Consider the following 11,658-nt stretch of genomic DNA (forward strand, 5'->3'; position numbering starts at 1 on the left):
TTCTCATAGGAGCACTGGTCCCTGGTATCAAAAAGGTTGGGGACAGCTGTAATACATCATCTGTATATTACATTATGTGCTCACCACCCAAAATAAGTACATATTGTTATATATGAAACACATAAAAGTATACTGTGAGAAAATGTTACAAATTTATAATGTGTTGTATATCATAAAATGGGTAACTACATGCAGTAATTATGCTCCAGGTTTTGTTAGATCCTTTAATTCTTACTATTCCTGACTATGTATTATTTCAACCTTGATCCAGTGTTGGTTTTATTAGAGATGTTGAAAGTGCAGCTGCTGTGTGTGGGGTCAAGATCTGAGTGAAGGCCAAGCAATGTCTTAGGTTATGGACTCCTCAGTTATGAGAGAACAAGACTGTTTTCCAAGTCTAACATGGAGGGAACTGGAGTTATCAGTTATTTACTTGCTGGGCTTGGTTAAGCAAGCCACATACTCTGGTAACTTCAGTTTCTTATCTGCATAATGAGGAACAGAGTAGTACTTACTTCATAGGTTTGTAGTGAGAATTCAGTGATATAATGTGTGTGAGTTACTGGGAACAATGTCTATCTCTATGGAAGACAATCAATAAATACCATATATTTTGATTTACGGTAAAGTCGGCAATATTTTTAGAAGTTCCACACTAATTCCATCTCGTTGTTTATACAAAATGGTACGCTAGAGCCTCACATTCAACTTTAAGCTTCCAGTTAGGCTCCCATATAGGACATTTATTTTAGAAATAAAATGATAGTGTATGTAAATAATAGTTAACATTACTTGAATCTTGTTGCTGTGCCTGACAACAATGCGTTACTTTGCATCACTTGCATCACTTACTCTGTACAGCAACCCTTTAAGGTGGATGTTGCTATCATTGTTCAGTTGCTTTGCACAATCACATAATTGACAATTTACAATAATACTATTAGGTAAGTATTTTTTTTATCCCTATTAACAGATGAGAAAACTGAGACTTACAGAGGTTAAATGTGGGGCTAGTTTTCAAACCCAGATGTTCATGACTCCAGTGTTCTTAGTCACCACCATTGCATATTATATGTCATATCATGTTTTGTATGTTCCATCGTGGTATCTCTCATTTACTGCTGGCAACAGTTTTTTCTCCCTCAAAGAACTGACATTTCTCCCTTACTTCTTTGTAACAACCATATGACTGTTTCTTCCTTTAGACGATGCCTGCTAAGAAGCTTAGATCCAAATGTGAAGCTCAAATATAATAATTCTATAATGGTGATAAATTATATATTTAAGCTTCCTTGGTATTGAAATCCTACTTTCTTGTTTGTATCTTTCCCAGTCTTGATTTTTAATTCTAAATTTGCATTTTTCTTTAACCATCTGTTTATTAGAACAGTCTCCCTTAAGCCATAGTCAGGCCTTTTGTAGAACAAGACGAATGAATAAATAAATAAAGCCTATAGTCATAGCTGATAAATTGATCAACAGGGTGGATTAAAGATCTAATAGTTGTTAATTGAGAGTGATTATTGCTTCTGGTTGTTTCCACAGTTTTATGAGTCCCAATAATCAAGTGATAAAATATATATTTTTGAGAGTCAGTTTTGTAGAATATTATCTGGAGTTATAATTCTTTTCTGTGAGGTAATAAGCATCTTTAAGAGCATGCCAAATCTAATATATCATTTAATGACGGTCGACTGGCTAGCTAAACATTCTGAATTAATTAATAACTAAATATATGTATCCTGAGAATTAGTTCTTCACATATATTTTACAGCATACAGACAAAACAGAAAGGTAGAATAATAATACAAAAAGGAAGCAGAAAGGAGGGAGGGTCATATTTCAATCTAATCATTCAGGAAATATTCAATTCAATAGAGAATTCATTTCTTTCAGAGAAAGAAATGTTTGAAGATGTGGCAGAGGTAATAACAGTAGGCAATATGGCTTCTTTGGATGCCGTTACCAGATTGTGAAATTCGCTGTGGATGATTCTTAATATTAGATATGATATATTCAAATTCTGAACTAAGTATTTTAAACTACTTGTGTGATTCTACCTTATACAGCAGTTTAACTTTACTAATCCAACAGATATTTATTCGGTTTCTACTGTGTTCCAGGTTTGGGTTTCAGATACCTGAGGGAACAAAACAGACAAAATTTCTATCCTCAGTGTGGTAGGCAAATAATGTGCACCAAAGAAGTTCAGAACCTGAGAATATGTAACTTTATGTGTCAAAAGGGACTTTGCAGATATGATTAACTTAAGAATCTTGAGTTGGAAGATTATCTTGGTGAGCCCTAAACGTAATTACAAATGTCTTTCCAAGAACAAGGCAGAGAGAGATTTTCCTTCAGAAGAGGAAAAGGCAATGTGATGATGTAAGCAAAGACTGGATTGATGTGCTTTGAAGACACAGAAAGAGCCCACAAGCCAAAAATGTGGGTGGCTATGAGAAGATGAAAAGGAGAAAAATGGATTCTCCCTTCAGGGCCTCCCTGCCGAGAAGTTGACCGTAGCCCAGTGAAATTGATTTTGGTCTCTGACCTCCAGAACTGTAAAAGAACAAATTTAGGTTGTTTTAAGCCACCAAGTCTGGTAACGTGTTATAGCAGCCATTGAAAAGAAAAACATTCATGGATTTAGTTCTAGAGGAGGAGACAGACAATAAATAATTATAATAAACAAATAAATCATATAGTATGTTAGAAGGTAATATGTGCTATATAGAAAAGAGGAAAAGCGGCCCTGGGTAAGAAGGATAGAGAGGGCCGGATCCACACAAGGGTTCTGGTGGGGTCTAGGGGAGGAGAGCAGTTTACAATATAGCCAGGATCTGCAGAATACACTTTATTGAGAGGGTGGGATTTGAGCAAAGACTTGAGGTTGGTAAAGAAGTTAGCTAAGTAGATATCTGTGGGAAAATTATTCCAGGCAGAGAGAACAACAGTACAAATGCCCTAAGGCAAGAGTCTGCCTGGTGCATTTAATGAAAAAAAGCCAAGGTGATTAAAGTGAGAGGGGCAGGAAAAGGAAGATTAGAAAAATAGCAGGCTAATCACATAGGCCATTTGTAAAGCCTAAGAGGAAACCATTTTACAGATTAACTAGCAGTTATTTTTCAGAAGATAATACATATCTGGTCAATTCAGTTAAATAGTTCTCAATTGAAAAAAATTATTAGTAGGGTAAACTAGAGGATAACAATAGACACAGAGACGTCTCCTTAATCAATTGCAGAGCACCAAACAGTTTAGAAGAATGCTGTCAGTCAACTGATGTTTGTGAAACAAAAGTTTTCAGTTACTTTTGAGTGTAAATATATAAAGACTGTACTTGAAGCCAGCTGAATTTTATCTGATATCACTGTCTCCTTTTATTTCATAAATTTCTGATTATTTCGAGGTTAAACTTTCATAATTTTGCTGATGTAATCTCGTCTTAAAATTTGTTGTTCTTCTGGCATATAGTTTTGGATGACAGCATCCACTTTTGGTGTAGTCTATATCTGGATTTAATATATTTGAAACTATGGCCAATTCTATGTGTGAGGCAGGGATGTCAAAGAATAGGAACTAAATTTTAGTTAGATGAGTCAGCCCCATCCCTGCATGGCAGAATAGCCTGGACTGATTGCCTTGAACAAGTTAAAGGCATAATGACAGTGATTGCCAGCCTAGTTCTGGCCCAGCGGTTCATTTTATATTCCAAGGACCTTCACCTTTCAATGGCAGCAAGGTTTACTCAATATGTTTTCCATTCCACACCCTGATGTGGTTAAATTCTAAAATCACCTGCAGACATGGTGTGATTATGAGCTCAACTTCTCTTTCTTTTCACATGTTAAACTTGGATCATGTCTACCATGCCAGTTCTTTCAAAGGTGTCTTGCCCACTTAAAATTTGATAACTCGATGGCAAAGTCACCTCAGAAACATTCTAGAATTATTGCATCCAGAATTTTGTTTAAGCTAAACAAGTAAATATTCGTTGAATAAATGAATAAACCAATATTACCATTGACAGGGAGTGTCTGTCCTTGCCTTTCCCAGCTACACTTAATGTTTAAGTTTTTGCAGATTCTTGGGCCTGCTCTGATATTAGTTGGAAGTGTATCAGAGGACTCAGACCATCAGCCAAAGGGAACTGGAACACTTGCGTATGGGGTATGTGGGATGAGTCCCAGGCACCTGCATGCCCAGTGATTTGAATCTTTGATTAATCCCACTACATTCATCCAGTCTTTACAAACAGGCTTCTCTCTTATTTTCTTATTTTATGTTCTAGTTCCTTGTGTGACTGGTTCTCCATATAGAATGCTTTCCCAGTTGGCTGGTGCCCTGACCACATGCATGATGTATGAGAGGGCCAATTTTGTTTAGCAGGCAAAGGACTAGAACTAGGGGTCTGTATCAGGGTTCTCCAGATAAATAGAGCCAATAGGATGAATATCTGAATAGAACAAAAAACAGGCCTCCCCAAGCAAGAGGAAATTCTCCAGCAGACTGCCTTTGGACTGGAACATGACTCATCTGGGTATCTCTGGGTTGAACCCTAATTGTATTTATTATGTTATGTTATGTTATGTTATGTTATATTATATTACATTATATAATTATTAATGTTTCTACATAATATATATACATAATGTTTATGTACCCATACACACACATCTTATTGTTTCTGTTTTTCTGAAGAACTTTGATTAATACAGAATCTTAAAGACCATTGTAGCCTAGCCATTTCTCCTTTGTCTTCCTTTTGCCAGTTGTTCTCCAGTATGTAGATGAGACATCTGAAGCTCAGAGGGGTCAAATGACTTATCCAAGATAATCAGCTAATTCATTACTGATGTGGCCTGTTGGTGGGACGGGGAGAGAGGAGGCATCAGCAATGACTAATATATTCACCAGCTAAATACCTGGGATTGTTTAAAGGAATAGAGATGTCAGGAGAATGTACATATTTTGAGATAAAGTTTTACCCTCATTCAATTGTGTTTCAAGCATCAATTATGGTGGCGATAATGCAGAAGGTATTCAATGTGCAGGAGAGGTGTCCAGGAAAGGGAGACATTCCTGTTCGATGATTATCCTACTTAAAATAAAGATTTGATTATGTAAAAGAACAGACGTCCAACATGTATGAAAAAAATCAGTTTCCATTTGTTAAAGACAGCATTCTGACAGTGTTCTCTATGCTTAATGATAACTGGCTTTGATACTTTCACAAGATGAGATCCTTTTACTGTCAGAGAAATCACACTCTGAAAGCCAAGATCTTTTTGAACTTTAAAAGAATGTCATGAGGACGTGGTTCCATAGTGTAGCAGTTAGCATGCATGCTTTACATGCAGAAGGTCCTGGGTTTGCACCCTAGTGGAGCTGCCAAAGTCCATGGTCTACGGCCATGCCACTGTAAACAAGCCTGATGTCTGATCTCAGAAGCTAAATAGGGTCGGGCCTGGTTAGTATTTGGATGGGAGACCACCTAGGAAGACCAGGTGCTGTAGGCATAAATGATTATAATAAATAATAAAAAAGTAAAGGAATGTCATGACAATACAGTACTTTCAATTTTCAATTTGATTTTCGAAAATTTTACAATAGAAGAAATAACATCAACCATGTTGAGAGTAAATTATAACTAGCTTTTAGAAAATGAGATGTGATGCTTCAACCATGCCTAGACACGAAACATGTTGTGGAGAATGTAGGTAATTAGTTGCACAATTCAGGCTGAGAATCACTTTTCCTCTCAATTGTTTTTGCCTTGTATGTTGGATAATTTGAGAGTATTTTTTTGTTTTAGTTTATTCAGTCTATAATTTTTATTTCCCCTTCATATTTTCTAGAAGGATATGGTTATTGAGACAAGGTAAAAACACAACTGTATATACTTATTCAATACACATTAATGAGCATCAACAAAGGACTTGTGCTGTTTTATCAGAGATACGAAAATAAAGAGGACACAGCTTCTTTGCCAGTTTAGCAGGTAGAAAGTTTTTAGTGCCATAGGGAAAAACTGTTAAAGGAATTTATTCACGCATTTACCAAATATTTATTGATTGTATATTATAGCCTAGGATCCAGTGTTCAATATGTGGAAGCTGAGAGAGAAATGCAGAAAATATAAAAGTATATTTTTATACTATTAAATATACAGTATACAGTTAAAAGTATAAAATATAAAGCTCTTTCTTTTATGGTCTCTTGTCATGGTGTTATTTATTTGCTATTTGATGTTCTAAGTAAAGAAAAATTAAAGTGTTAAATTATTAGTGTGATTTTCATTGTTCATCTCTATATTGTGCAATGCAATTCACATGCAAATATCACTACAATTCACTTGTGCGTAGAGTCACCGAAATTACAAAATTTATATTTTATGGTTTGCCCTTCGAGGGCACCTCTAGCTGGTCAGAGACAAACTTAAGACAGAGTGAGAAAGGTTGAAAAAAGAGAGGATCTCTCAGTCATGGAGATGGCTGAGCAGTATGGGCCAGGGGACATAGGGATACTTATGGGGCCAATGCAGATCCTCACAGACACCCTATGGTTCCCTTCTGTGGTTTGGGATGTGTATTGCTTGAGCCTAATGGCTACTGAGTTCCTCCTCCCACTGGACAAAGGACCTATATGCAGTGCTCAACAGCAGGTGGGGGGCCAGGGTTGTTGAGCCAGGTGTCTCCCGCACCTACTGCTCCAACCCATGGTAGATGGGCACCCCTAAAAATCTGTTATTTTTTCCCCTCTTTAATTCCCCCCACTCCACTACCACCTCTGACCCATAGATGTTGCCATTTTCCCCTTAAGAGCTGGATCTCTAAAGGCAGGGCGTCCCCTCCTACATGCTCGTGGTGCTTGTTACACTATAGTTCGTGGCTCTACCTGGGGGGTGAACCCAGGACCTTCTGCATGCAAAGCAGACGTACTAACCACTACACCATGGAGCCACCCCCACGACCTTTAAAGATCTTAAGCCTCTGTGCCAGGATGTTTTCAGTACCTGGATGAGGGTGGGTGAGAGGCTTACCCCTGCCCTGACCCAGACAAGTCTCACCTGAAGTGGGAATAGCAGTAGCTATGCCTGGCCCTGAGATGCCAAAGGGTATGTGCCTAATCTCATCCGTACCCAAGCTCATGTCCAGGCTCCTGCCTAGGTGAAGAGTGGCAGCAGTTACAGCATGGGTTTAAGGAGGGAGAGACTGGCTGGGGTCTGGGACAGGGGAATGGGTGGCGGAGAACCATTTCAGTGAGGTGGAATTGTGCAGGAAAGAGCCAGAGGTTCTGAGCCCTGGTGCATGCTCCATTGTCCCATTGGACTTCACTTACAAAACACAAATTCAAAAATAAAATTACTTAGAATTTCAAGATTTCACTGGCCGCATGCCCAGGAAGCCGGTCCTACCCTGGAGTTTAGCGTTTTGATATTGTTTCCACAGCTGTGATGGCTCCATCTTTCAGAGAAAGCAGTTTCCTCTTCATGGTGAGTTAGAGGAACAGCAAGCCCATCAATATTTTTCCGTTTAATCTCTCTTTACTTGAATTGCAGCTCAAGACTAATTTTTAATGTTTTCTTTTTTTTAAGGGTTGATTTTCTTTACTTTTCCAAGGATGATCTCATTATTCTTCATGGTGGTTTTAGATTCGCTTTGGATTTGGATGCTGGTGTTTTGAAGCTTCACTAAAGTGAAGTTCACATGAAAATTGTGGACAAGTATTGACTGCAGTCAAGGAATCAAGATGACTCCTGATAACCACTTAGCCACAAAAGGACATTCTATGACAGCTGCCAACAACCCCGTGTCTCCAACCACAGTGTGCAGAGAAGTCTTGGATGCTTATCATTTTCAGCGAGCAGTATGGGCCAGGGGTAAAGGTCAAGTGGCTCAGGAGTTGACCAGACTGGGACCAAGTTCCTCCTCTCCTGTTATACGATTTAACCCCTTAATCTTTCTATATTTCAGTTGCCTCATGTGCAAAATGAGGATCATGGTTTTGCCTTTTTTATAGAGTTCTTGTGAAAGATAATGGATTATACACCTAAAGTGTTTATCATGGTACTCAAGACTTAGTTCTTGATACATTACCTTCCATGCAACAAATTCTTGCTTGTTACTTTCACTCTTGTTAAGCACGATATTTCTTGTCTCTTACCTGCTCGGGGACATTTAAAGAGATAGTTTACTGAGTGGATTAAATTTGTTTCTTAGTTGAAGCCTAAATATCTATATCAAATATTGAAATCAGATAAGTCAGGAAGAAAAGTTCCAAAAGAGCAAATGGGAGCCTGGAACAGGATGAAGGTGATTTGGAAAGAAAAGTGAAAAACAAAACAAAACAAAACAGGAGGTTGTTAATAAGAACTAGCATGCTACTCTAGATTTTAAGTTCTTCCAGGGTAGAAACTGAGGCTACCCTATCTCTGCATTTAAATATCCTTAACACAATGCCTTGCTCATGTTAAGAGTCCAACAAATTTGTAGAATAAATAGCAAACAGTGATAGGCACCAAGGCTCTGGAGGGAGTGGCTAAGGACAGGGTCTGGGCTGAAGGGGAGGTGTGGGAATAGATTAAGAGGGTCTGCGCTGCCCCTGTGTACTTCATGGTTTGGGTTGTATCTCACTTTCAGCATGAGCTTTGTAATTTTGGGCAAGTAATTTTTGTTCTCTGGGCTTGGTTTGCTCATCTCTCCTTTGTACAATGAGGATAAAAATAACCACCTGGTGGTATTAATGTATTCATCAAAAGAGTCTGTCATAGTGCTGGTCACAGAGCAGGAAATCAATAAATATTATTTTTCTATTCTGTCTTCTTCCAACCTTTCCCCTCTTTCCACCTCGCAGACTTTCTATTCTGCTTCTGTCAGGAAGAGTTAACAAAAACAGCGCTAAAAATGTGCTACTGTAGGTCTTGAAAGTTGTCAAAGAATGTAGATAAATTATTGCAAAACTTTTTTCACTAAAAGAAAAACAATACAGGGATCTGTTCTTCTGGTGGTAGGATTAGCAGCAACACACCTATGTGTAAAGGACAATACTTTATGATTTACTAAACCCGGAGGCAATATGAAGGATTGGTAAGTATGGGTTTTGTGGTGAAACAGATTTGGTTTTGTCACATGTGTTTGCCATTCTAATCAAGCAAGTTACTTAAGTTCTTTGTGCTTGGGTTTTCACAGATCTATGGTATACCTACTTCATTCGTTCGTTCGTTCGTTCATTCATTCATTCATTCATTCATTCATATCCAAGCACATCCACAGCATATGCAAGGCACTAGGAATACAATGGTAATGACAAATGTGCAGTAGGCATGATGTACAGAAAGCACACTAACTTGTTGGGGGCTCATCCTTGAAGCCTGAATAGGAGTCAGGCAATGTTTGAAGGATTGAAGGAAGGTTGTTCAAAACACAGGGTGAATGAAGGCAAAGAGACAAGTTTCAGGAGCTGAGAACTCAGTGTTGCTGAGGCATAGAGTTCTAAGGGTGAGGAATGAGAGTTAAGCCTCAGGGGAGAAGATGCTGGATAGATTAGGAAGGGCCTTGAAAACCACAGAATTCAGAGTTTATCCTAAGGATGACAATAGCACTTCCCAAACAGTACTTCCCAGTGGGACTAAGTCTAGTGAGATCACTCAGCATTTTCTCCCAAAAGATTCGCAATGCACATTGTTATCTATTAATGTTCCTCAGTAAAGAATTTTGTTTAACATTTGTTTAACAGCTTTCCTAAACCTAATTATATTTTTGAAAAATTAACTTCTTCTAAACTGAGGCCCCAGAGAATCTGCTTAGGGAAATTATGGAAGTTGGAAGCCATTTCATGGTTGTAAATTGGAACCCAACATAACTATATTTGCATTTTATAAAGATATATTTTATCTACCACATATGAAACACCAGGTATTCTTCAAAGCACTTAACACATTTAATTCTTATAATAAGTCCATAAGGTAGGTATTATTATTTTTTACATCATGGCAATGAAGAAACTAGGCATGAGAGAATTTGGTAATTTCCTAAGATTATGGAACTAGCTATAAGTACAGGGCCTTGAATATGAACTTGGCCATTCTGGCATTGGAGCCTATACTCAACAGATTAATCTGATTGCATGCGGCAACGGATTGGAATCAAATGGGAGACAATTAGGAGGAAGTTGTTGCCATAATTTGGGTGAGAGATAATGACCACGTGAATTTCATACATTTGTTTAGAGGATTAAATTTTATAACATGATTAAAGTACTTAGTATAGTTTTTCCTATATGATAGGCAGTCAACAAATAATATAGTTTTCCCGTGCATATATGGAAACTAGATATCTGAGAGAAGTATATATTCTAGATTAGTGGGGAAGGGAGGGTATATAAATTTACAGTTTGTGCCATAACAAATTACCACAAACTGGGTGTATTAAACAACAAAAATTTTTTCTCACAGTTCTGGAGTCTGTAAGTCCTAGATCAAGGTGTTGGCAGGGTTGATTCCTTCTGAGGGCTGTGAGGGAAGATTCTGTTCCAGACCTCTTTCCTTGGCTTACAGTTGGCCATCTTCACGTGTTCTCTTTGTTTGTGTGTCTATCTCCAAATTTCCCCTTTTTATGAAGACACTGGTCATGCTGGATTCAGGCCGACCCTGATGGCCTCATTTTAAGTTGATTACCGCTGTAAAGAACTTACCTCCAAATAAGGTCACATTCCGAGGTACCTGGGGTTAGGACTTCAACGTATAAATATTGAGGTGACACAATTCAACCTGTAGCAGAGAGATTATTTAATAATGACACCACAAAAATTGGTTTTCCATATGGAGAAAACTCCTAGATTCCTACCTTACATAATTCTCAAAAAATCATTATCTGAGAAATTAAATACTTAAATGTGCAAGGCAAAATGTTATAATGTTTAGAAAATAAACAGCAGAATGTATTATAATCCAGGTTTTGAACAGACTTAAAATTTGACACAAAAATGCTAAAATAAAACACAAAAGATAAGATTTAAAATATTTAAATTTGATTACATTAAATTAAGAGCTGTTTGTAAAAAAAAAATAACAGCATAAAGAACATGAAAAGGCAAGCTGTGATTTGGAAAAAGATGCTTGCTGAACATATAACTGATATATATAGGATTAATGTCTAGAACACACAAAAAATTAAGAAAAAAACAACCTAATAAAAAGTTAGAAAAAAAGAGATGAACACATTTTATAAAAGATGAAAAATGAATGCAAAGGGAAATACAATTTAGGTCTGCAATGAGATATCATTTTATGACCATCTGGTTGGTAATAATTAGAAAACTAGACAATTCGAAGCTTTATCACGAACGTGGCTAAAAGGGAAACTTTTATGCACAGTTTGAAAGAATGTGAATTGATACAAGATTTAGCATTTTCTTGTAAAGTTGAGCATACTCATACATTATCACATAGTAATATCACCCAAGATATATATCTTAGAGAAACTCCTATACGAGGTGATGAGATGAGATCATTCATAGTAGAATATTTCCTAAAAACAGAAACTGAAAATAACCCCAATGGTTATTGACAGAATAATATTAAAAATATTTTGATATCCAAACATTGAGATATTGTAGAACTTTGTAAATGAATAAGCTACTACTACATATAACAAT

The 11,658-nt window shown here is 37.2% G+C and overlaps 1 pseudogene; it reads left to right on the forward strand.

The window, feature by feature from the left end:
* The first annotated feature begins 5,403 nt into the window (after positions 1 to 5,403).
* Positions 5,404 to 5,519, forward strand: LOC112485989 (annotated as a pseudogene).
* The last annotated feature ends 6,139 nt before the right edge of the window (positions 5,520 to 11,658 follow it).

Source organism: Pteropus alecto, unplaced genomic scaffold, assembly GCF_000325575.1.
Source record: "Pteropus alecto unplaced genomic scaffold, ASM32557v1 scaffold25, whole genome shotgun sequence".
NCBI classification, from domain to species: Eukaryota; Metazoa; Chordata; class Mammalia; order Chiroptera; family Pteropodidae; genus Pteropus; species Pteropus alecto.